This window comes from Hyla sarda, chromosome 9 (assembly GCF_029499605.1).
Source record: "Hyla sarda isolate aHylSar1 chromosome 9, aHylSar1.hap1, whole genome shotgun sequence".
NCBI lineage: Eukaryota > Metazoa > Chordata > Amphibia > Anura > Hylidae > Hyla > Hyla sarda.
The window spans coordinates 70850882-70876941 of record NC_079197.1 but is presented as its reverse complement, the minus strand read 5'-3'; the positions used below and the strand labels follow the sequence as shown (position 1 = coordinate 70876941).

At 42.7% G+C, this 26060-nt stretch overlaps 1 protein-coding gene across 6 annotated transcripts in view; it reads left to right on the top strand.

Annotated features, from left to right (window-relative positions):
* Positions 1 to 26060, top strand: part of NLGN3 (neuroligin 3) — a 328235-nt gene that overhangs the window by 51457 nt on the left and 250718 nt on the right. For 2 of the 6 annotated variants that reach the window (XM_056540339.1, XM_056540336.1), the window contains exon 2: positions 9499 to 9557. The exons of the other annotated variants lie outside the window; for them this stretch is intronic. The gene's annotated coding sequence lies outside the window, so the exon portion shown is untranslated. The remainder of the gene's footprint in view (positions 1 to 9498; positions 9558 to 26060) is intronic. 6 annotated transcript variants of the gene reach the window in all.

The window sequence follows — 26060 nt, the reverse complement described above, 5'->3', positions numbered from 1 at the left end:
CTCCAAACTATACCTTCGAGGTGCCTATAACCTGATTCGCATAAGAGAAGGTGACAAATGGAAGACTGCATTTAACCCCTTAACCTCTTAAGGACTCAGGGCGTAGCGGGCGTACCGAACGATAGCCGGGACCCTGGGCTAACAGTGTGTGGCACCGATCGTTGTGCCGCGCGCTGTTAACCCTTCAGACGCGACGATCAAAGTTGACCGCTGCGTCTGAAAACTAAAGTAAACGCTTCTCGGCAGCTCAGTCGGGCTGATCGACATCGCGATAAAATCGTGATATTCCGATCAGCTGTGACGCAGGTGGAGGTCTCGTTACCTGTCTCCGCGGCGTCCGATCGTCGATTGATTGCTCCAAGCCTGAGCTACAGGTTTGAGCAATCAAGCTCCTATCTCACTGATCTGTGCAAAGCTATGGCTTTGCAGGGATCAGCATAGGAGATCAATGTGTTCAGTGTTATAGCTCCCTATGGGAGCTATAACACTGCAAAAAAAAAGTGAAAAAAAAAGTTAACAAAGGTCATTTAACCCCTTCCCTAATAAAAGTTTGAATCACCCCCCTTTTCCATAAAAAAAAAGTGTAAATAAAAATTAACATATGTGGTATTGCCGCGTGCGTAAATGTCCGAACTATAAAATTATATCATTAATTAAACCGCACGGTCAATGGCGTACGCGCAAAAAAATTCCAAAGTCCAAAATAGCGTATTTTTGGTCACTTTTTTATATCATAAAAAAATTTATAAAAAGCGATCAAAAAGTCCGATCAACACAAAAATGGTACTGATAAAAACTTCAGAACACGGCGCAAAAAGTGAGCCCTCATACTGGCCCGTATGCGGAAAAATAAAAAAGTTACAGGGGTCAGAAGATGACAAATTTAAACGTATAAATTTTCCTGCATGTAGTTATGATTTTTTCAGAAGTACGACAAAATCAAACCTATATAAGTAGGGTATCATTTTAACCGTATGGACCTACAGAATAAAGATAAGGTGTAATTTTGACCAAAAAATGTACTGCGTTGAAACGGAAGCCCCCAAAAGTTACAAAATGAAAATTTTTCTTCAATTTTGTCGCACAATGATTTTTTTTCCGTTTCGCCGTGGATTTTTTGGTAAAATGATTAATGTCTCTGCAAAGTAGAATTGGTGGTGAAAAAAGTAAGCCATCATATGGATTTTTAGGTGCAAAATTTAAAGCGTTAATGATTTTTAGAAGGTGATGAGGAAAAAATGAAAATGCAAAAACTAACAAAACGCTGAGTCCTTAAGGGGTTAATGACCAAGCCCATTTTAACCTTAAGGACCAGGCCAATTTTTATTTTTGTGTTTTTGTTTTTTCTTCCTCGCCATCTAATATCCATAACTCTTTTATATTTCCATCTACAGGGTGAGCCATTTATATGGATACACCTAAATAAAATGGGAATGGTTGGAGATATTAACTTCCTGTTTGTGGCACATTAGTATATGTGAGGGGGGAAACTTTTCAAGATGGGTGGTGACCATGGTGGCCATTTTGAAGTCGGCCATTTTGAATCCAACTTTTGTTTTTTCAATAGGAAGAGGGTCATGTGACACATCAAACTTATTGGGAATTTCACAAGAAAAACAATGAATGTAGTTTCAGGTGCTGCACATCTCGTATCTTCACAGCATAGACAATTACCTTCAGATGACTCCAAAGATAAAAGTCTAAGGGGGTCAGATCAGGAGACCTTGGGGGCCATTCAACTGGCCCACGACGACCAATCCACTTTTCAGGAAACTGTTCATCTAGCAATGCTTGGACCTGGCATGTTCCCTGAGTTTTTCCAGCAAGATGGTGCACCACCACATTATGGGTGTCAGGTCCGAGCATTCCTAGATGAACAGTTTCCTGGAAAGTGGATAGTCACACATTAAAAAATGAAGTAAAAACAGACCGCCAGTATTATCCTTAACTGTCATTTTCTGACCCCCAATAACTTTTTTTTTTCTGCACACTGGAAAAATAAGATCGCTGCAGTTTTTATGGGTATCATTATGGTATTGATCAGGCTTTTTGGGATTTTTTTTGCGATGTGATAAAAAAAAAAAAAAAAAAAAAATTATGGGGTTTGGTATTATTTTACATTTATGCCATTCACTATGTAGATAAATAATTCTATATTTAACAGTTAGGCAATTCCGCACAAGGGAAAACCACATATGTCTATTTATTTGTATTTGGAAAATGGGAAAAGGGACATGCTTTAAACTTTTTGGCATGTTAATTTATATTTTTATTTGTATACTTTATTAGTCCCCCTCGAGGACTATTATGAGCAATGGTTTGATTGCTCATAGAGATGATTGCAGTATGTCTAATCTGTACTCTATTGGTAGAGCCTGCTTCAGACAGACTCTATCAAAAGAAGAGGATCCGCAGCCAGAAATGGAAATTTCCATTAGAGCATTGCCCTTTTTTTTTTTTTTATGATTTCCCACATCTCATCTTGCTTGACATGTAATGCAACTTTGTGCTTACATGTGCAGCTGCTGCACATGCTTCATAAGCATTTAATGATCCAGGGCGTATAGGTACGCCCTTGGTCTTGGTCGTTAAAAGGGTACTCCGCTGCTGCTATGACGTCACGAGCTCCCAGTGCCGGCTCCAGCATTCGGAACAGTTTGTTCAAAACGCTGAGCAGCTGGGTACCCCTTTAAGTCCCAAGCAGCAAGAGTGTATGCCCCGATGTCGCCTAGGGGTAAAGAAAATGCATGGCTCTCACTTATGTGAAAAGAAAATCTGACTTAGGCTAAGTTTCCACTTGGTTTTTCTTCTGGTAGTTTTTGGAAAACTGCCACTGCAGTTTTTGAGCCAAAGTCAGAAGTGGATCCATAAGGGAGGAGAACTGTAAATCCTTCCTTTATACTTCCTGTTCCTTTTGAATACACTTCTGGCTTTGGCTCAAAAACTGCAGTGGCAACTTTCCAAAAAAAGCCAGAGAAAAAAACAAGTGGAAACTTAGCCTTAGGCTAGGTTCAGACTACGGAATTTCCAACGGAAATTTCCGGCAGAAATTCCGCTTACTATAATGCATAGTGTAGTGAATGGTTTTCCGTTCACAAATTCACACTTCGGAATTTGTGATGCGGAAAATCCGGATGAAAAATCCGCTAGAAAATTTCTGCCTGAAGAAAGGGGTTGCTCTTTCTTCAGGCGGAAATCCTAGCGGAACACATAGCAGTCTATAGGAGACTGCAGTGTCCGCGCGGTCCTAGCGCCGACTAATTTAGTCGGCGCAGGTGGAACTCGGAATTTCCGGGCAGAAATTTTCTGCCCGGAGATTCCGTAGTCTGAACCTAGCCTAAGGGTCTAGTCACACGGCAGAATTTCCTCTTGCGGAATTCCACCTCAAATTAAAGCCCATAGATTTCTATGGGATTCCGAACTCCTATTCACACTTCTGAATTTCTGCTTGCAGAATTCCGCAAGCGGAAAATCTGAAGTGTGAATGGGAGTGCAGAATCCCATAGAAGTCTATGAGCTTTAATTTGAGGTGGAATTCCGCTAGCGTGAATAGACCCTTACTACCTTATAATACTGTGTACAACTTCCTCTGTAACATACAGCAGTTTATAAGTACCGGAAGGATTAAGATTATTAAATAGAAGTAATTTACAAATCTGTTTAACGTTATGGCATCAGTTGATTTAAACATACGTTTTCCAATGAAGTACCCCTTTAATGTCGGGCATCGCCAACCATTTAGACGCCACAATCAGAGTTGATTGCGGTGTCTAAAACTAAACTAAAATGAGCGGAGCTGATCAGGACCATCACGGTGAAACCGCAATGTCCCGATCAGCTGAAAGGATGGCGGGAGGGCACTTAGGCTGGGTTCAAACCACGTTTTGTTAACTACGGTTCCCGTATACGGCTGGGAGGAGGGGGCGGGGCTTAATCACGGCACCCGCACTCAGCCGTATAGGGGGACTGTATTTAATGCATGTCTATGAGCCGACCGGAGTAAACCGCAGCCTCCGGTCGGCTGCGTTTTCGGCCGTATGCGGTTTCTCTACCGCAGACAAAAACGTGGTCGACCGCGTTTTTGCCTACGGTCGGGAAACCGCATACAGCCGAAAACAAAGCCGACCAGAGGCTAAGGTTCACTCCGGTCGGCTCATAGACATGCATCAATTACAGTTCCCGAATACGGCTGAGTGCGGGTGCCGCGATTTAGCCCCGCCCCCCTCCTCCCAGCCGTATACGGGAACCGTAGTTACAAAACGTGGTGTGAACCCAGCCTTACCTGCCTCCGATCGGTGATCTGCTGGTCCAGGAATCTTCAACAGGCTGGCGCAGCAGAGCACCGATAACACTGATCAATGCTATGCTATGGCATAGCATTGAACAGTATATGCAATCTTCAGATAGCATGGTATAGCCCCCTATGGGGCAAAAAAAATTATAATAAAGTGTTAAAAAAAAGTTAATAAAAGTTAAAATCTCCCCGTTTTCCCATTTTTAAAATTAAATAATGTATTAAAAAATAAAAATAATCATATATGGTACCTCCGCGTGCATAAATGTCTGAAATATTAAAATATAAGGTTAGATAAACTGCACGGTCGATGGCGTACACGTAAAAAAAAAAAAAAAACCAAAGTCCAAAATTGTGCATTTTTGGTCACTTGATATGCCATAAAAAAAATTATTAAAAAGCGATCAAAAAATCCAATCAAAATAAAATGTTAGCGATAAAAACTACAGAACACGGCGCAAAAAATTTGCCCTCATATTCCCCTGTATGTGGGAAAAATAAAAATGTTATAGGGGTCAGAAGTGATAAGTATAAAAGCAAGAGAGAGCGCTCCATAGCGTAATACCACCTGGGTAAATGTATATGTAAGAGAATAGGTTGTGCGAGTCTCTTACCCCAGGTGGTTGTGCGAACTCACACACAACAATGGTAAGCGTGAATGAGCAGATAGGTCCGGTCTGCAGCCTCCCATCCAGGTATACAACAACTGGGGATTGACTTCCAAGGAGTGGCGGGTATCCACGGCGCTGCCCAGGAGCGGACACGTCAGGTAGGTATAGAGTAGCTTTATTTGGATAATGCAACACGTTTCACCGCACTTGCGCGGCTTCATCAGGCATGGTAATCCCCACAAGGGGGGGAGCTTTTATACAACATACAATTAACTCTTTAACGACTTGCATTGTATCTTTGTAAAATACAATTCAAGTCGTTAAAGAGTTAATTGTATGTTGTATAAAAGCTCCCCCCCCCCTTTTGGGGATTACCATGCCTGATGAAGCCACGCAACCGCGGTGAAACGCGTTGCATTATCCAAATAAAGCTACTCTATACCTACCTGACGTGTCCGCTCCTGGTCAGCGCCGTGGATACCCGCCACTCCTTTGAAGTATATCCCCAGTAGAAGTGACAAGTGACATGACAATTTTAAACATACTAATTTTGGTGCATGTAGTTTGATCTTTTTTTAAGTAAATGATAAAATGCAAGAAACAGATTGGAGCCGTTCAGTTTTTTTAGAGGATTTTTTTCTTTTTTTACTGTTTTCCCTATTTTGGGCTGTACCTATGTATCCTGATCTCTATATTATTATTTTTTAAGTAGTAAAATAAAAAAACTACATAAATTGGGTATCCTTGTAACCATATGGACCAACAGAATAAATATAAGGAGTATTTTTTATCGAAAAGTGCACAGCGTAGAAACGGAAACCCCCAAAAGTTTTTTTTTAAATTTCCTCCACAAATAATTTTTTTTTTTGCTGCAGATTATATTATATAAGAATGTCCTTACACAGTACAATTGGTGGCACAAAAAACACACCCTTAAATGGGTCTGTAGGTGCAAAATTGAAAGTGTTATGATTTTTTGAAGGGAAGGAGGAAAAAAACGAAAATGCAAAAGAGCCCTTAAGGGGTTAATCTGTGTGTGGCTTCATTCCTTTATGCACTTTACCTGACAAAGGGTCTTGTCCAGACCAGAAACACATTGGCCCTCATTTACTATTCTAAACCCGACCTCTTTTGTCGGTTTTTTTTGTCGCATCTTTGTCTGCGCCATGTCGCAGACATCGTGCGCCAGTCTGCGACACGATGCAACATTTTTTCCCGACGGACCCGATGTGGATTCTCCCAAACCCGAAAAAGGGGCGTAACCCGACATTTCTGAGCTTTTCCACGTATTTATAAAGGTTTCCAACACGAATTTGTTGTATTGTTGTGGATTTTTTCCCGACAGCTCAGAGGAGTTGGAAACCAAAACCAACAAAACCCACGTGCGACAAACAGGATGCAACATAATAATAAATACCAGGGGAAAAAAGCAGTCGGGTAAGAAAGCAAGATAGACTTACAACCCAATTTTCTTAGTAAATGAGGGCCATTGTTTGTGCAATTGCATATGGTAAACACTGTGCATCCATTGGGAAACTAGGGCTAATAGAATATCCAGAATTTCTCAGTTTTTTCTCCTTCAAGGGTCTTCTTTATGACAGATTTATCCATTTCTAAGAGCATTTTGTCTTACAAAACTTTAGTGGACCCTATTTAAATTTTAGTTTAACTGGAAGCTGACAAATGTTCTCCCAGTATTCAACATGGATCTTACTGTATGATTTGTACCTGATTTAAAAACCGGGATGATTGTAAGCATGGGATGACTGTGGACAGAACAATATCCCATCGCTCTGCAGCTAACTTTAGAAATGGCTGGTTCATGTATATACAGCTGTTATAGGGATATTATATATACATGAAGGACTTTTTTGGTATGGAAACATTTGTTAAGTTAACCTTTTATTCATCAAGCCACAACTATCCCTCTTTGAATTTTTCCAATGGTAGAATGCTTAGAATTATTAGCAACCAAGTGTTGTTTTAGGACACTAATATATTGGAATATTGGGCTATTCAGTGTTGTCATATGTGGATGGCATTACTGTGCTAAATAATAGGACTGATATAAGTGTATTATTGCAACTGAATCCATACACCATGCTGTCTTTTTCATCCCCTGCCTTACATTTGTCATAATTGAATAGCATCGTAAGATCAATTAAAGGCACTTTTTTACATTAGTATATATCAAAGCCTGTCTGTTACTGAATTAATAATATGCATGAAATAACAGGAGTGTTTAGACTGAACTCGGATCTGCCAAGATCCCAAATTGATTTTTTGAGAAAAATAGACAACTTCTCTTTTTGAAACTGTAAATTGTTATTATAGTTCTTTTATTTATTATCTTTAACATATAAAGTATTACGAAATATCCCTGCTCCTGGTGCTTTCAGATCAAAGAAGTGTTCCAATATTAATTTTTGTAGGCTTATATAGTGCAGTGTAGGCTATTGTTAGAGAATAATGTACTGCTTCAAGTGTGTGCATTGTGTATACCCATTTTAGTTGATATTGCCTGCATGGATTGTCTGCCATCTTGCCATCTAGAGGGAGTGGAGTCTCATCACACTATATGTGGGTCCTCTGGGTCCTAAGTGTAGCAAGTGATAAATCTGTGATGTAAACTTTCTGTTCTGTAACTCAAGTATAGAGTATCATGTGTGATACAGCTGTAGTGTTTCCTTCTCTCCCTGTCAACTCTTACACACAGGAGAGATCAGTGTCAGGCTCCAGTGTATATAGTAACCAGTATATATATAGAAACCAATCAGATCGCTTCTTTAATTTTTAACCACTTAGGGATGCAGGGCGTACCTGTACGCCACCGATTCCGAGTCCTTAAGGACTCAGGGCATACAGGTACACCCTGTGTTTCTCCGTTCCCCGCCGCTCACCGGGCGGGGACCGGACCGGGATACCTGCTGAAATCGTTCAGCAGGCATCCCGTGCAACCCCTTGAGACCCCCCCATACGGGTCGAAAAATAAGGGGGATCAGGGCTGTCCAAGACACCCCGATCCCCCTGAAGGGATAGGAATGAGGTGGCAGGGGTGCCACCCCTTCTATCACTGCTATTGGTCGGTCAGAAGCGACCAACCAATAGCAGATCGGGGGCGGCGGTGGGCGGCGATGACGTGCGGCTCCCTGGTGCAGACTATGGAAGCCGGTGAGTTGTTGCCTAGCAGCATCTGTAGGGCTACAGTTTGGAGACCACTATAGGTCTCTAAACTGTAGCCCTCCAGATGTTGCAAAACTACAACTCCCAGCATGCCCAGACAGCTGTTTGCTGTTTAAGCATGCTGGGATCTGTAATTTTGCAATATTTGGAGGCCTACCTTTTGGATATCACTGTGAAGTGGTCTTTAAACTGTGGCCTTCTAGATCTTGCAAAACTATAACTCCCAGCATTCCCACACTCTGGGCATTCTGGGATTTGTAGTTTTGCAACATCTGGAGGGCCACAGTTTGGAGATCACTAAGCGGTGGTTTCTAAACCGTGGCCCTCTAAATCTTGCAAAACTACAACTGGGAATTTTAGTTGCGTACCTCCAGCTGTTGCATAACTACATCTCCCAGCATGACCTTTGGCGATCAGTACATGCTGGGAGTTGTAGTTTTGCAACAGCTGGAGGCACACTGGTTGGAAAATACTATAGTTAGTAACAGAACCTAACTGAAGGTTTACCAACCATGGTGCCTCCAGCTGTTGCAAAAGTAAAACCCCCAGCATGTACGGTTTGTCAGTGCATGCTGGGAATTGTAGTTTTCAGCTGGAGGTACATTCACACAAGTGGGTTTACAGTGAGTTTCCTGCTTCAAGTTTGAGCTGTGGCAAATTTTCCGCCACAGCGCAAACTCCTACTGGGAAACTCATCGAATGTACCCTAAAAACACTACACTACACAAAATAAAGGGTAAAACACTACATATTCACTCTCTTACACTGCCCCCCCCCCCCAATAAAAATGAATAACGTATCATACGGCAGTGTTTCCAAAACGGAGCCTCCAGCTGTTGCAAAACAACAACTCCCAGCATTTCCGGACAGCTACTGACTGTCCAGGCATGCTAGGAGTTTAGCAACAGCTGGAGGCACCCTGTTTGGGAATCACTGGCATAGAATACCCCTATGTCCACCCCTATGCAATCTCTAATATAGCCCTCAAATGCGCATGGCGCTCTCTCACTTCGGAGCCCTGTTGTATTTCAAAGAAACAGTTTAGGGCCACATATGGGATATTTCCATACTCAGGAGCAATTGCGTTACACATTTTGGGGGGCTTTTTCTCCTTTTACCCCTTATGAAAAGGAAAAGTTGGGGTCTACACCTAAATTTTTCATTTTCACAAGGGAAAATAGGAAAAAAAAGCCCCCCAAAAATTGAAACCATATTTCTTCTGAGAAAGAACATACCCCATGTGTGGATTTAAAGTGCTCTGCGGGCAAACTACAATGCTCAGAAGAGAAGTAGTGCCATTGGGCTTTGGAGCACACCCCATTTTGGAAACTACACCACTCACGTAATATAATAAGGGGTACAGTGAGCCTTTACTCCCCACAGGTGTCTGACAGATTTTTCATTTGACAGGTGAGGACTTCCAAGTGGCGGTGGGGGGTATCAGCGCTGGCCAAGATTGGACATCTCCAGTGAGTAAAAGATTTTTAATTCAAATGCAACGCGTTTCACCGCACTTAGGCGGCTTCATTTGCACAGTCCACTGATCTAAAGATCTGTCAAACGCCAGTGGGGTGTAAATGCTCCCTGCATCCCTTATTAAATTCTGTGAGGGGTGTAGTTTCCAAAATGGGGTCACATGTGGGGGGTCCACTGTTCTGGCACCACGGGGGGCTTTGTAAATGCACATGGCCCCCGACTTCTATTTCAACCAAATTCTCTCTCCAAAAAAGCTCAATGGTGCTTCTGCTCTTTGTAGTGCACCAGCAGAGCACTTGATGTCTACACATGCAGTATTTCCATACTCAGAAGAAATGGGGTTACAAATTTTGGTGGGCATTTTCTCCTATTATCCCTTGTAAAAATGTAAAATTTTAGGAAAAAACTGCATTTTAGTGGGAATTTTTTTTTTCATTTACACTTCTGATTTTTAACAAAAAGTCGTCAAACACCTTGTTACGTTCCTTGAGGGGTGTAGTTTCCAAAATAGTATGCCATGTGTTTTTTTTTTTTTTTTTTTGCTTTTCTGGCACCATAGGGGCTTCCTAAATGCGACATGCCCCCCAAAAACCATTTCAGCTAAATTTGGGGGGCATTTTCTCCTATTACCCCTTGTAACACCATTTCAGCAAAATTCACTCTCCAAAATGACATCTTTCCCCTCTGAGCCCTCTAGTGCACCCACAGAGCACTTTATATCGACATATGAGGTATTTCTTTATTCAAGAGAAAATGGATTACACATTTTGGGGGGCTTTTTTTCCTATTACCCCTTGTACAAATTCAAAAACTGGGTCTACAAGAACATGCGAGTGTAAAAAATGAAGATTTTGAATTTTCTCCTTCACTTTGCTGCTACTCCTGTGAAACACTTAAAGGGTTAACACACTTTCTGAATGTCATTTTGAATACTTTGAGGGTGCAGTTTTTATAATGGGGTCATTTATGGGGTATTTATATTATGAAGGCCCTTCAAATCCACTTCAAAACTGAACTGGTCCCTGAAAAATTCCAATTTAGAAAAATTGCTGCTGAACTTTGAAGCCCTCTGATGTCTTCCAAAAGTAAAAACATGTCAACTTTATGATGCAAACATAAAGTAGACATATTGTATATGTGAATCAATATTTGGGATGTCAATTTTACTTATAAGCAGAGAGTTTAAAAGTAAAAAAAAAAAAAAGAGCTACATTTTCACATTTTTCATCAAATTTTGGATAGTTTTTTTTTAACCAAGAAATAATGCAAGTATTGACGAAAATTTACCAATAACATAAAGTAAAATATGTAATAAAAAACATTTTTGGAATCAGAATGAAAAGTGAAAGCATCCTAGAGTTATTAATGCTTAAAGTGACAGTGGCCAGATGTGGAAAAAAGCTTGGGTCCTTAAGGTGAAAATGGGCTGAGTCCTTAAGGGGTTAAAGAGGACTGTAAAAAAATGAAAGAATCAATATGATTGGTTGCTATGGGCAACTAATCAACTTTTCCTCTGCACAAATTTGATAAATCTCCCCCTAGGAGTGTGAGTCAAGGAAGGTGTATAACTTTTCATGTGGTCTTTGCGAACACGTTATATCACTACACTCCTGGTCTGCATTCGCATCTCATTTTTGCAATATGGTTCCCGTATCAGGTTTTTTGTAAAAAATAAAATGTATGTCTCATTACTGGATTGAACCGTATACAACCGTATATATACCTCTGTATGTTTTTAAACCGTAGACGGTTTGAAAACGGATGTCCGGTTGCATACGGTTTAATACGTTTTTTGAAAATAAAACGGATACGGTTTTATGTTTGTGCTTAATTAAATAAAAGTTCTTCTTGTTTTATTTGTGGGAAGAATTTACGGTGTGCACTGCACGTGTGCAAACTGAAAAACTGTATTTTGCAAACCGGATGGATCCGTACGCACATACAAAAAACGGATAAACAGTAAATGATGCAAAACGGACACAACAGTGCTACGGTTGGCATACGGTTTTCTATGAAATGTCTATACATACGGTTTGAAATACGGTTCCATAGGTTTTTTCACTGAAACCGGATATGGGAATCGTATTGCAAAAACGAGATGTGAGTGCAGCCTTAGAGAGATCAGACATTCTATCTTCAGCAGCATTCTGTGCCTGGGGGGCATACAGAGGCAAACATAAAGTGTGGAGCTGGTTTGGGGGGAAAAGGGGTCCAAGGGCTGACAAATAGGACCTGATAGGTGTTGATGCAATCATGAGGTTGACAGGAAGACAGTGATAAAGTAGAGACTGACATCATATTTACACACTAGAGCATGTAATGTTCTGGTTATCAGATCCTGCTGCTGCCATGCAACAGAGCACACACTTTCCCAAAAACCTCCTTTCTTGCATACACAGAGACAAACAAGTCTTCAGCTGTCCTGGCATGATGGGAATTGTAGTTTTGCAACAGCTAGAGAGGCACAGGTTGGGAAACTCGGTGATAGAGTTTAAAATGCATAGCCTAGTTTTAGGGACTTGACTGAATCAGTCCCATGATGCACCACTGAAGCAAAGAATTTATTTACTGCCATGGGGGTTTTAACCCCTTAAGGACAAAGCCCATTTTATTTTTGCATTTCAAAATGACATGTTTTATTTATTCTGTGGTTCAATACAATTAAAATGATACCCATGGCTACATACTTTTCTATTATTGTACCGCTTTAAAAAAAAAAATCTCATACTTTTTGTACAAAATCAGTATGTTTAAAATCGCCCTATTTTGACCACCTATAACTTTTTCATTTTTCCTTATATGGGGCGGTATAAGGGCAAATTTTTTGCGCTGTGATCTGTCATTTTTATTATTACCACTTTTGTGTATATGAAACTTTTAAAATCACATTTTATTAATTTTTTTTAATAAAATTTGACAAAATGTGACATTATATTTTGATAGTTTGGACATTTACGCACGCGGCGATACCAAATATTTTTTTATAAATGTTCTTTTACGCTTATTTGGGTATAAAATGGGAGAAAGGGACAATTTCCATTTTTTTATTGGGGAGGGGATTTTTCACCTATTTTTTTTACTTTTTATTTTTACATTTTTAAACTTCTTTTTTTTTTTTTTTTACACTTTTTATAACTCCATAAGGGACTATCTATAGCAATCACTTGATTGCTAATACTGTTTATTGCTATGATTAGGGCATAGCACTGCTCAGTATTATCAGCAATCTTCTGCTCTAGTCAGCTCGATCTCAGACCAGAGCAGAAGAGCGCAGGAGACGGCTGGAGGCAGGTGAGGGGACCTCTGGCCGCCATTTTAGATGATCGGATCCCAGCGGCATCCGAGGGGTTAATGGTGGACATCAGCGCAATCGCGTTACCAGCGTTACCTGTAGTGCATGACGTGAGCACCGCTCCGATGCTTGCAGTCATGTACAGGACGTAAACGTACGTCCTGGTGCACAAAGTACCTCCGCACCAGGATGTACATTTGTCTGTGGTCATTAAGGGGTTAAATAGTAAAAAATAAAATAAATACATAGTACTAACTCTTTACAGCAAAAAGATAAAGAAATGATCCCAAAGAAAAAAATATGTTGCTCTTCTTAAAGGGGTACTCCCGTGGAAAATGTTTGTTTTTAAATCAACTGGTGCCAGAAAGTTAAACAGATTTGTCAATTACCGTATTTATCGTGGTATACCACGCACCGACCTATAACACGCACCCTCATTTTACCAAGGATATTTGGGTAAAAAAAGTTTTTTACCCAAATATCCATGGTAAAATGAGGGTGCGTGTGCGCGCGTGTGTACCCCGATACATCCCCAGAAAAGGCAGGGGGAGAGAGGCCGTCGCTGCCCGCTTCTCTCCCCCTGCCTTTCCTGGGGTCTAGAGCGCTGCTGCCGGCCCTTCTCTCCCCCTAGCTATCGGCGCCGCTGCCCGTTCTGTCCCCCTGACTATCGGTGCTGGCGCCCCATTGCCGGCGCCGACAGCCAGGGGGAGAGAAGCGGCGCCGACAGCCAGGGGGAGAGAAGGGGCAGCGGCACCCATTGCCGGCGCCGCTGCCCCGTTGCCTCCCCCCATCCCCGGTGGCATAATTACCTGAGTCCGGTCCGCGCTGCTCTAGGCCTCCGGCGTGCGTCCCCTGCGTCGTTGCTATGCACAGCGCGGTGCACTGACGTCATGCGCCGCGCCGTTCAGCGCATAGCAACGACGCCGGGGACGCACGCCGGAGGCCTGGAGCAGCGCGGACCCGACTCAGGTAATTATGCCACCGGGGATGGGGGGAGGCAACGGGGCAGCGGCGCCGGCAATGGGTGCCGCTGCCCCTTCTCTCCCCCTGGCTGTCGGCGCCGCTTCTCTCCCCATGGCTATCGGCGCTGGCAATGGGGCGCCAGCACCGATAGTCAGGGGGACAGAACGGGCAGCGGCGCCGATAGCTAGGGGGAGAGAAGGGCCGACAGCAGCGCTCTAGACCCCAGGAAAGGCAGGGGGAGAGAAGCGGGCAGCGACGGCCTCTCTCCCCCTGCCTTTCCTGGGGGTGTATCGGCGTATAACACGCACACAGACTTTAGGCTAAAAATTTTAGCCTAAAAAGTGCGTGTTATACGCCGATAAATACGGTACTTCTATTAAAAAATGATGAGGAAGAAATTATAAACGGGGATCAGGAAAAAGCAAATATATTAAACATTCTTCTCCACTGTATTCACCGAGGAAAATGAAATGGCAGGTGAAATACCTTGTGATAAGGTAAAATCCCCAGTACAGGTCACCTGTCTAACCCAGGAAGAAGTAGAGTGCCGCCTACAAAAAAATCTAAACAGACAAATCACCAGGTCCGGATGGCATTCACCCCCGTGTTCTAAAGGAATTAAGTAATGTAATAGACAGACCCCTATTTTTAATATTCCGGGACTCTATAGCAACAGGGACTGTTCCCCTGGACTGGCACATAGCAAATGTGGTACCAATATTTAAAAAGGGAACAGAAGGTGACCCAGGGAATTATAGACCTGTTAGTTTAACCTCTGTTGTATATAAATTGTTTGAGGGTTTTCTAAGAGATGCTATTTTGGAATATCTTGATACAAATAAATGTATGACTCCATATCAGCATGGCTTTATGAGGGATCGGTCCTGTCAAACTAACCTGATCAGCTTCTATGAGGAGGTGAGCTCCAGACTGGACCAGGGGGAATCGTTGGATGTCATATATCTGGATTTTTCCAAAGCATTTGATACGGTGCCACATAAAAGGTTGGTGCATAAAATGAGAAGGATTTGGCTGGGGGACATTGTGTGTAAGTGGGTAAGTAACTGGCTCAGTGATAGGAAACAGAGGGTGGTTATTAATGGTACTTATTCTGATTGGGTGACTGTTACTAGTGGGGTACCACAGGGGTCCGTCTTGGGTCCTGTTCTGTTTAATATATTTATTAATGACCTTGTAGAGGGGTTGAATAGTAAAGTAACAATCTTTGCAGATGATACTAAATTTTGTGAAGCAGTAAACACAATAGAGGACAGTGTACTGTTACAACTGGATCTGGATAGGTTAGAGGTTTGGGCTGGGAAGTGGCAAATGAGATTCAACACTGATAAATGTAAGGTAATGCACATGGGGAGGAAAAATCCGGGCTGGGATTATGTATTAAATGGGAGAACACTTGGGACGACTGACATTGAAAAGGACTTAGGAGTCTTAGTTAACAGTAAATTTAGCTGTAGTGACCAGTGTCGGGCAGCTGCTGCCAAGGCTAATAAAATCATGGGGTGCATCAATAGGGGCATAGATGCCCATCACAAGGAAATAATTCTACCACTGTACAAATCACTAGTCAGACCACACATAGAATACCGTGTACAGTACTGGGCACCAGTGTACAAGAAAGATATAGTGGAGCTGGAGAGGGTTCAAAGACGGGCAACCAGAGTAATATGGGGAAATGGGAGGACTACAGTACACAGAAAGATTATCAGAATTAGGGTTATTTAGTTTAGAAAAAAGAAGGCTTTGGGGAGACCTAATAACTATGTATAAATATATCAGGGGCCATACAGAGATCTCTCCCATATACTATTTATACCCAGGACTGTATCTATAACAAGGGGGCTTCCTCTACGTTTAGAGGAAAGAAGGTTTCCACACAAGCACAGACGGGGGTTCTTTACTGTAAGAGCAGTGAGACTGTGGAATTCTCTGTCTGAGGAGGTGGTTGTGGTGAACTCTGTGAAAGAGTTCAAAACGGGTCTGGATGCATTTTTGGAGAGTAATAACATCACTGGGTATGTATACTAGATTTATAGGGACAGAAGGTTGATCCAGGGATTTATTCTGACTGCCATATTTGGAGTCGGGAAGGAATTTTTACCTCCAGTATGAGGGTTTTTTGCCTTCCTCTGGATCAACTCAGTAGGGACTCAGTAGGGATATAGACTGAACTTGATGGACTCTGGTCTTTTTTCAACCTCATGAACTATGTTACTATTAGGGATCGACCGATATAGTTTTTTTAGGGCCGATACCGATAATCGGTGCAGGTTAGGGCCGATAGCCGATAACCGATACCTTATACCGATATTCCGGTATAAGTTATCGGCTATTTAACCCCCTGCGACACCGCTGCAGATCATTGATTTAAAGTGGGCGCTTTAAATCAATGATCTGCAGTGGCTTTTGCGGGGCCATAGGCTGCCGCCGCCACCCGCTTCTCTCCCCCTACCTGTCATCCATCCATCCTTCCTTCCTGTAGTGTCCGGGGGCGTTCCGGGTGAAGAGTGAACCGGTCCGGGCTGTCCTTCTTCTCCGGCGGTCATCTTCTCCACTCCGTGCAGGCTCCGGCCTAGTACGCTGCATAGACGCCGCTGCGCAGTGACGCCCGTGCGAGGCGACGCACCTGACGTCACGGCGTAGCGGCGTCTATGCAGTGTACTAGGCCGGAGCCTGCCCGGAGAGGAGAAGATGACCGCCGGAGAAGAAGGACAGCCCGGACCTGTTTACTCTTCACCCAGAACGCCCCCGGACACTACAGGAAGGATGGATGGCCTGGACCACCCCCATTACGGGTAAGTTTAATTTTTTTATTGACTCTGAGGGTGGGGGAGGGGCCCGACCGGTATAGCGGTATGGGCAAAAATCCATACCGGTATACCGCCCAGCATCACGGTGGGGGGTGCGACGCGGTGCGGTGGGTCGGGGGTGCGGTGCAGCGGGTCGGGGGGGTGGCGGTCGCGGTGCGGTGGGGGCGGTGTGGGGGGCGGGGCATTATCGGCTTATCGGCAAGGTAATTGCCGATACCGATAATGCCCAAAATCGTGATTATCGGACGATAATATCGGCCATACCGATAATCGGTCGATCCCTAGTTACTATGTTACTATGATTTAAAAACAAAAGGTTTCCATGGGAGTATCCCTTTAAAGAGGTTATTGAGTATCTAAAAACGTATCCCGGGGCCCCGGCTCTATGCATTAATGGAGTGTGTCGACCCTGGCCAACACATTCCCTTTTATGCATCGCTAAAGCAGAGCCGGAGATACCTGAACACTGTATCTCTGGCTCTCCCATAGAGATATATGGAGGGGACTTGACAGCCACAGCTTTGTGCGGTGGTCAACATACCTCCATTCAATTTCCTTTCGTCATTTGTTCATTGAAACCTGCATGTAAATCAGGGATTAGTTCTCCATACTTTGTTAGGCTAAATTTACATTGCCATTGTACTCCATCCCTTTAGGTTCCATTTGGCTCTTGTTTTGTGCTGAATGGCCTCAAAAATGAGTCGGAGCACAATGAACACCACTGGGTCACCACCGAGTCCCAACGGATCCCACTGACTTGAATGGGGTCTGTTGGAGAAGATCTGGTATTTTACTGGAATTTCGGGGAGAAAAAAAAATACTGCATGTACTATTTTTTTTCTCTGCTAAAATCAACGGAATTGCCGGCAGAGCTCCACATAGCATAGCCTGACAGCATTGTGAACTTAGCTGTACAAATTGTAACATTGATTAAAATGTGTCTACAAAATAAAGAGAAAAAAACAAAGAAAAAATATTTCTGTCGAATATGTAATCCTTTGGATAAAAGTTTTAGCCTATAATGTTTAAAAGGGATGTATAGTTTGATCTAATGGTCATTGAGCAGAGCACATAGCGTTCTATGGTTTTTGTAATTGCTATGTGTTTCTAAGTGGCCTTTGAGAGGAGTCCTCAGAACCACTACTTGTAGCGTGTGTGTGATTGCTTCCCCAGAGGAGCAGGCCATGATACGTGTTGAGATTTTCTATGCCCTGTGCCTGGACAAGAAACATGCCAAGTAGTAGTTACTGTAATCTCTTCTTTTGTACCTATTTAGGGCTGCATGATATATCGTCATTGCATATTGATTAATGCTTTTTGTGATATGTCGATTTTACTCTTTGAAAAATGTTGCCTCTATCTGTAACAGTCGACCACTCCATGCTGCTTTGAAGCCGACAATCAGGTGAAGCACTGCTGAAGGATCGGCGCCTATGCAGCACAGCCTGGTAATCACCGTCCCCTCCAATGTGGGTCCCACTGTTTCTCCTCCCAGCAATGCCTAGCGCTGGGAGTAAGTGACTTAACCCTGTTTCGACTGGCCACCGTTAATAAAGCAGCTGTGCGGGATGTCTATAAAGCGAGCTCAGGAGCTGAGCTCTCTTCATACTGGCTAATACAAGAAATCGCTGGACATGGTGATATCTGGCATTAACCTTTTTGATGCCACAATAAAGGTTGATTGGCGGCATCTAAGATGCGAAAATCAAGTGCCGGTAAAGCGTTGGAGCGGATTGGGAAACCCTGAGCTAGGAAAACAGGCGGAGGTTCCCTACCTGCCTCCTTCCCGTCCCATTGGCACTCCAATAATGCAGGCAGCCTCAGCAGCCCGTAGTAATGTAACGCCGATAACACTTATCAATGCTGGGCTATAGTACAGCCTTGATCAGTGTCCTCACTTAAAATATTGCATCTAATAGTCCTCTATGGCAATGCTTTCCAAGCAGTGTGTCTCCAGCTGTTGCAACACTACATGTAAATATTCTAATTAATAAAATATAACATGAATAAAACCTCACGGTCAATGGCGTAAGCGTTAAAAAAGAAATAAAAAAAATACCAGAATTGCAGATTTTTTGTCACTACATAATACCAGAAAAAAATGATAAATATTCCTCGCTCACTATACACACAGGGTGCAGGAAAGCCCTGTGTGTATAGTGAGGGATGAATACGCAGCGTATTTCCCACTGCTGCCGCAAATTTTGCGCAGCGTGAAATACGCTGCGTATACGCCAGGTGGGGACGCACCCTAGAAAGTCCTATCAAAACAAAAATGTTACCGATAAAAACTACAGATCATGGTGCAAAAAAATTACCTTCATATATCCCTGTATATGGAAAAATAAAAGAGTTACGCTAAGTTTCCACTTGTACAGTACAGTATTCAAAGTACAGTATTCAAAGAGAACAGGACATATATAGCAAGGACTTATACTTCTCCCTTATGGATCCACTTCTGACTTTGGCTTAAAAACTGCAGTGGCAGTATTCCAAAAACTGCCAGAAAAAAAAAAAACTGTGGAAACTTAGCCTTATAGGGGTCAGAAGATAACAATTTCAAGCATACTCCTTTTTTTTTTTTTTTAATCATGTTTTACTTTACTGGGCAAGAGCCATATAGGCCAGGCTAAACTACAGCATGCTCAATCCCTGCTCTAAATGAATGATGTACAGGGTTTGGCTTCCAGCACTGAGCCTTGTGTATCAATCATGCAGGGCAGGGAGGGGTGGTGGAGGGAGACGGCGGCATGTTGCAGCTTAGCCAAACTCTGGAGATATAATTTGTTTTCTCAACAATGTTGGAGCTTTTTTAAAATCTGTGCAGAAGAAAAGTGGCGCAGTTGCCCATAGCAACCAATCAGATTGCTTCTTTCTTGTTTCAGAGGCCTTTTATACAATTAAAGGCAAAAACTGATTGGTTGCAGGGATGGGGAAATCCTATCGCCTGATGCCGGACATGTAGTTCTGGGCGCTGGGCAGGTTACATTTTCAAGCCTTTAGCCCTGCTTAGGACAAGGAGAGGCAGACCTGAAAGCCCCCGACAAGTACAGTGGCGCTCAGGGTGTATCGTGCAGGCTCCTGACTCGAGCCAACTCCGTACCCGGCGACCCCAGCTGATTTTAGTAAAATTGTTTTACTAAAATCAGCTGGGGGCTGCCGCTAATAGCCGGCTTGCTGCGATCAACGCTGCCTGATACTAACCCCCTAGATCACCGCTGTGAAAGATGACAGCGGCATCTAAAGGGACATATAAATGCTCCCTGGTGGTCTAGTGGGGTGGGTAGCATGAATATTATATATCCCGTACAGTAAATTACCTAAATGTAAATAAAATACCAAACCCCAAAATTGCATTTTTTTTATAATATCATACCCCCAATAAAAAAAAGTTAAAAGCAATGAAAAAGTCTGATCAAATCCAAAACTGATAAAAACAGATTACAGCGCAAATAAAAATGAGCCATCAAAAAATGTAGATTTTTTATTTTTATATGTAAACGTGACAGAAACTATACAAATTTTGTATTGCTGTAATCAGCCGAACTAAAGTATTAAAATAACGTTAGTTTGACCACAAGGTAAATAAATGGCATAAAATAAAACCACCAAATTTGCAAAATTATATATATTTATTTTTATTTAACCTCACAAATATTTTTTTTCTTTTGGTTTCGGAGTATAACTAAAAAAATAAAAGGTGTCATTACAAAGTGCGATCATCCTTCAAAAAATGAGCCCTCATATGGGTCTGTAGAGGGAAAAATAAAAGATTTATGGCTATTATTGGGGAGGAGGAAAAAATGAGCGTGCAAAAAAGAAAATTGGCCCAGACAAGTGGATTGTCATGAAGGACATGTAGATAGTCCCTTGTACAAGTATTTATTATTTTTTTTCAACACCCCTGGGTTGCTATGGGCAATTGCCCCTTTTTTCCTTTGCACAGGTTTCGATAAATCTACCCTGATATTTGCTACTTTTGGCGCATAGTCTCCCTTTAAAAGTAATGGTCCCCTATCAACCACTATAGCTATATGCATATACAGTGTAATCTTAGGTTTGAGTTAATAAAGTGCATTTAAAAAGCATTTATCACTACTTTTTAACATTTTTGATTGCCCCACAGTTGCACTTGTCATAACTCTTTTATATTTTCAGCCACAGACTAGTATGAGGGCTTGTTTTTTGCGCGACCAGTTGTCCTTTGTAATGACATAACTCATTATCCCCTTCAGGACCAAGCCCATGTTGGCCTTAAGGACCAGAGCGTTTTTGCACATCTGACCACTGTCACTTTAAACATTAATAACTCTGGAATGCTTTTAGTTATCATTCCGATTCTGAGATTGTTTTTTCGTGACATATTCTACTTTAACATGGTGGTAAAATTTTGTGGTAACTTGCATCCTTTCCTTGTGAAAAATCCTAAAATTTGATGAAAAATTTTGCATTTTTCTAACTTTGAAGCTCTCTGCTTGTAAGGAAAATGTATATTACAAATAAAAAAATTTTTTATTCACATAAACAATATGTCTACTTTATGTTTGCATCATAAAAGTGACGAGTTTTTACTTTTGGAAGACACCAGAGGGCTTCAAAGTTCAGCAGAAATTTTCCAATTTTTCACAAAATTTTCAAACTCACTATTTTTCAGGGACCAGTTCAGGTTTGAAGTGGATTTGAAGGGTCTTCATATTAGAAATACCCCACAAAAGACCCCATTATAAAAACTGCACCCCCCAAAGTATTCAAAATGACATTCAGTCATCATTTTAACCCTTTAGGTGTTTCACAGGAATAGAAGCAAAGTGAAGGAGAAAATTCACAATCTTCATTTTTTACACTCGCATGTTCTTGTAGACCCAATTTTTGAATTTTTACAAGGGGTAAAAGGAGAAAATGTATACTTATATTTGTAGCCCAATTTCTCTTGAGTAAGCACATACCTCATATGTCTATGTAAAGTGTTCGGCGGGCGCAGTAGAGGGCTCAGAAGGGAAAGAGCGGCAAGGGGATTTTGGAGCGTACGTTTTTCTGAAATGGTTTTTGGGGGCATGTTGCATTTAGGAAGCCCCTATGGTGCCAGAACAGCAAAAAAACCCTCACATGGCATACCATTTTGGAAACTAGACCCCTTGAGGAACATAACAAGGAATAAGGTGAGCCTTAATACCCCACATGTGTTTCACGACTTTTGCATATGTAAAAAAAAAATTATTTTTTTTCACTAAAATGTGTGTTTCCCCCCAAATTTCAAATTTTTCCAAGGGTTAATAGCAGGAAATACCCCCCAATATTTGTAACCCCTTCTCTTCTGAGTATGGAGGTACCCCATAAGTTGACCTGAAGTGCACTACGGGCGAACTACAATGCTCAGAAGAGAAGGAGTCATATTTGGCTTTTTGAGAGCAAATTTTGCTCGGGGGGCATGTCGCATTTAGGAAGCCCCTATGGTGCCAGAACAGCAAAAAAAAAAAACACATGGCATACCATTTTGGAAACTAGACCCCTTGAGAAATGTAATAAGGAATAAAGTGAGCCTTAATACCCCACAGGTGTTTCACGACTTTTGCATATGTAAAAAAAAAAAAAAAAAAATTTTCACTAAAATGTGTGTTTCCCCCCAAATTAGAAACTAGACCCCTTGAGGAACGTAACAAGGGGTACAGTGAGCATTTGCCCCCCACTGGTGTCTGACAGATCTTTGGAACAGTGGGCTGTACAAGTTTTCATTTTCACGGACCACTGTTCCAAAGATCAGTCAGACACCTGTGGGGGGTAAATTCTCACTGCACCCCTCATTACATTCCGTGAGGGGTGTCGTTTCCGAAATGGGGTCACATGTGTTTTTTTTTTTTTTTTTTTGCGTTTGTCAAAACCGCTGTAACAATCAGCCACCCCTGTGCAAATCACCTCAAATGTACATGGTGCGCTCTCCCTTCTGGGCCTTGTTGTGCGCCCCCAGAGCACTTTGCGCCCACATATGGAGTATCTCCGTGGTCGGGAGAAATTGCGTTGCAAATTTTGGGGGGCTTTTTTCCCTTTTACCTCTTGTGAAAATGTAAAGGATAGGGCAACATCAGCATGTTAGTGTAAAAAATTTAAATTGTTTACACTAACATTCTGGTGTAGACCCGAACATTTCCTTTTCATGAAGGGTTAAAGAAGAAAAGACCCCCCCAAACCTTGTAACGCAATTTCTCCCGAGTACGGCGATACCCCATATGTGACCCTAAACTGTTGCCTTGAAATACGACAGGGCTCCAAAGTGAGAGCGCCATGTGCATTTGAGGCCTAAATTAGGGATTTGCATAGGGGTGGACATAGGGGTATTCTACGCCAGTGATTCCCAAACAGGGTGCCTCCAGCTGTTGCAAAACTCCCAGCATGCGTGGACAGTCAACGGCTGTCCGGCAATACTGGGAGTTGTAGTTTTTCAACAGCTGGAGGCTCTGCTTTGGAAACAGTGGTGTATCGGACATTCTTATTGGGGGAGGGGGGCTGTGTAGGGGTATGTGTATATGTAGTGTTTTTAACTTTTTATTTTATTTTGTGTAGGTGTAGTGTAGTGTTTTTAGGGTACAGTCACATGAGCGGGGGATTACAGTGAGTTTCCCAGCGCATAATTTGCTGCATCTCAAACTTGCAGCGAGAAACCCACTGTAAAAGCCGTGCCCATGTGAATGTACCCTGTACATTCACAGGGGGGGGGGGGGGGGGGGGGGTGCACCAGCTGTTGCAAAACCACAACTCCCAGCATGCATGGTCAGCATGCCCAGTGCATGCTGGGAGTTATAGTTTTGCAACAGCTGGAGGCACACAGGTTAGGAAACACTGAGTTAGAAACAGTGTTTCCCAACCAGTGTGTCTCCAGTTGTTGCAAAACTACAACTCCCAGCATGCCCAGACAGCTGAAGGGCATGCTGGGAGTTGTAGTTCGGCAATATCTGAAGGGCCAGATGTTGCTGAACTAAAACTCCCAGCATGCCTGGACAGTCAGTGCATGCTGGGAGTTGTAGTTTTGCAACAGCTGGAAGAGCACAGATTGGAGACCATTATACAATGGTCTCCAAACTGGGGCCCTCCAGATGTTGCAAAACTACAACTCCCAGCATGCCCAGACAGCCAAAGGCTGTCTAGGCATGCTGGGAGTTGTAGTTTTCAGACTCCTAGAAGCAGCAGTGAAGTTCTTCACTGCTGCTTCTGAGGACCATATACTCACCTGCCGGTCCCGTCGCTGCTCGTCCACGTGGCCGGTCCCGCGCTGCTCCTCGGTCCCGCCGCTGGTTCGGGTAAGGCTGCCGGTCCCCACGTGTTCCCCCACCTATGCCGCGAGCCCCCGCAGCCATCGTCCCCCGTTCTGCCCGACTTCCAGGGGCGGGCAGTGCGGGGGATCTGAACTTTCACCCTAGATAACTGTGATTGGTCCACAGGGACCAATCACAGTGATCGCTGACCAGGACCATCAATGGATGGTCCTGGGGGTGAAGCAGAAGTTGTCCCCTGCTGGAAACAGCGGGACTTCTGCCAGTTAACCCGTGCGATGCTGCGCATCGCCGGGTTAACTGAATGTCATTTATAAACGCCGGGATGCGCGAACGCACTGCACAACCCGCCGTTTATATATGACATTCTGCGGGAAGGGGTTATATCATAAAATGTATGGCGCAACCAAAAAACACTATTTTTGTGGGGAAATTTAAAAGAAAAACGCAATTTTGCTAATTTTGGAAGGTTTCGTTTTCACGCCGTACAATTTACGGTAAAAATGATGTGTGTTCTTTATTCTGAGGGTCAATATGATTAAAATGATACCCATTATTACATACTTTTATATTATTGTTGTGCTTAAAAAAAATCACAAACTTTTTAACCAAATTTGTACGTTTATAATCCCTTTATTTGATGACCTATAACTTTTTTATTTTTCCGTATAAGCGGCGGTAAGAGGGCTCATTTTTTGCGCCATGATCTGTACTTTTTTTTGATACCACATTTGCATATAAAAAACTTTTAATAATTTTTTTATACTTATTTTTTAATAAAATGTATAAAAAAAGTTGCAATTTTGGACTTTTTTTTTTTTTTTTACGTTCATGCCGTTCACCGTACGGGATCATTAACATTTTATTTTAATAGTTCGGACATTTACGCACACGGCGATACCAAATATGTCTATAAAATTTATTTTTTACGCTTTTTTGGGGTAAAATAAGGAAAAACGGACGTTTTACTTTTTTATTGGGGGAGGGGTTTTTTCACTTTTTTTTTACTTTTACTTTTACATAAAAAAAAAAATTTTTTTACACTTGAATAATCCCCATAGGGGACTATTCATAGCAATACCATGATTGCTAATACTGATCTGTTCTATGTATAGGACATAGAACAGATCAGTGTTATCGGCTATCTTCTGTTCTGGTCTGCTCGATCTCAGACCAGAGCAGAAGACGCCGGGAGCCGGAAGCCGGAAGCAGGAAGGTGAGGAGACCTCCGTGCGGCGTTCTGAATGATCGGATCCCCGCAGCAGCGCTCATTTAAATCGCGCACGTGTTTTTGGCGATTGATTGCTCAAGCCTGGATCTCAGGCTTGAAGCATTCAATCGGCGATCGGACTCCAGGAAGGAAGGTAAGAGACCTTCCTCCTGTAGTACAGCTGTTCGGGATGCCGCGATTTCACCGCGGCGATCCCGAACAGCTCCCTGAGCTAACCGGCACTTTTTACTTTCACTTTTAGCCACGTAGCTCAGCTTTGATTGCGCGGCTAAAGGGTTAATAGCGCGCGGCACCGCGATCAGTGCCGCGCGCTATTAGCGGCGGGTCCCGGCTTCACTATGACGCCAGGCCCGACGTGATATGATGCGGGGTCACCGTGGGACCCCGCGTTATATCACGGGAGCGGGACCAAGGACGTACTCATACCTCCTTGGTCCTTAGGGAGTTAAGCTAGGTTCACATGACCGTTTATTCTCCTGTTATTTCTGCTAAAGGAACAATACTAACAAACGGATGCAAAAGGATGCAAACTGATGCAACAGGATGCCATATGTCTGTTATTTTAAGGCTAAGTTTCTACTTGTTTTTTGGGGGGGGGGAAATGCATAGAAAAACACCAATTCTGTCGCATGACTTTTTTTCGGGCAAACAACGCTGCGGACAGATGTTAGCTGTAAATCAATGAGAAATCGCTAAATTCTTTTTCCACTTGCCGTTTTTTCAGTTTGACGTTTTTTCTAATCCTTTTGCCGTTTTTTTGCTCTTTTTTTTCTTTTTAGCTCCTTGGCGGTTTTCCAAAGTGGCAGCATGTTGAGCCAATGGCGTTTTTTCCCTGAAATCATGGCGTTTTTCTCCCATAGAAGTCTATGAAAGTGAAAAAACGCAGAGAAAAACGACATGTGGGTTTTAACTTTGGC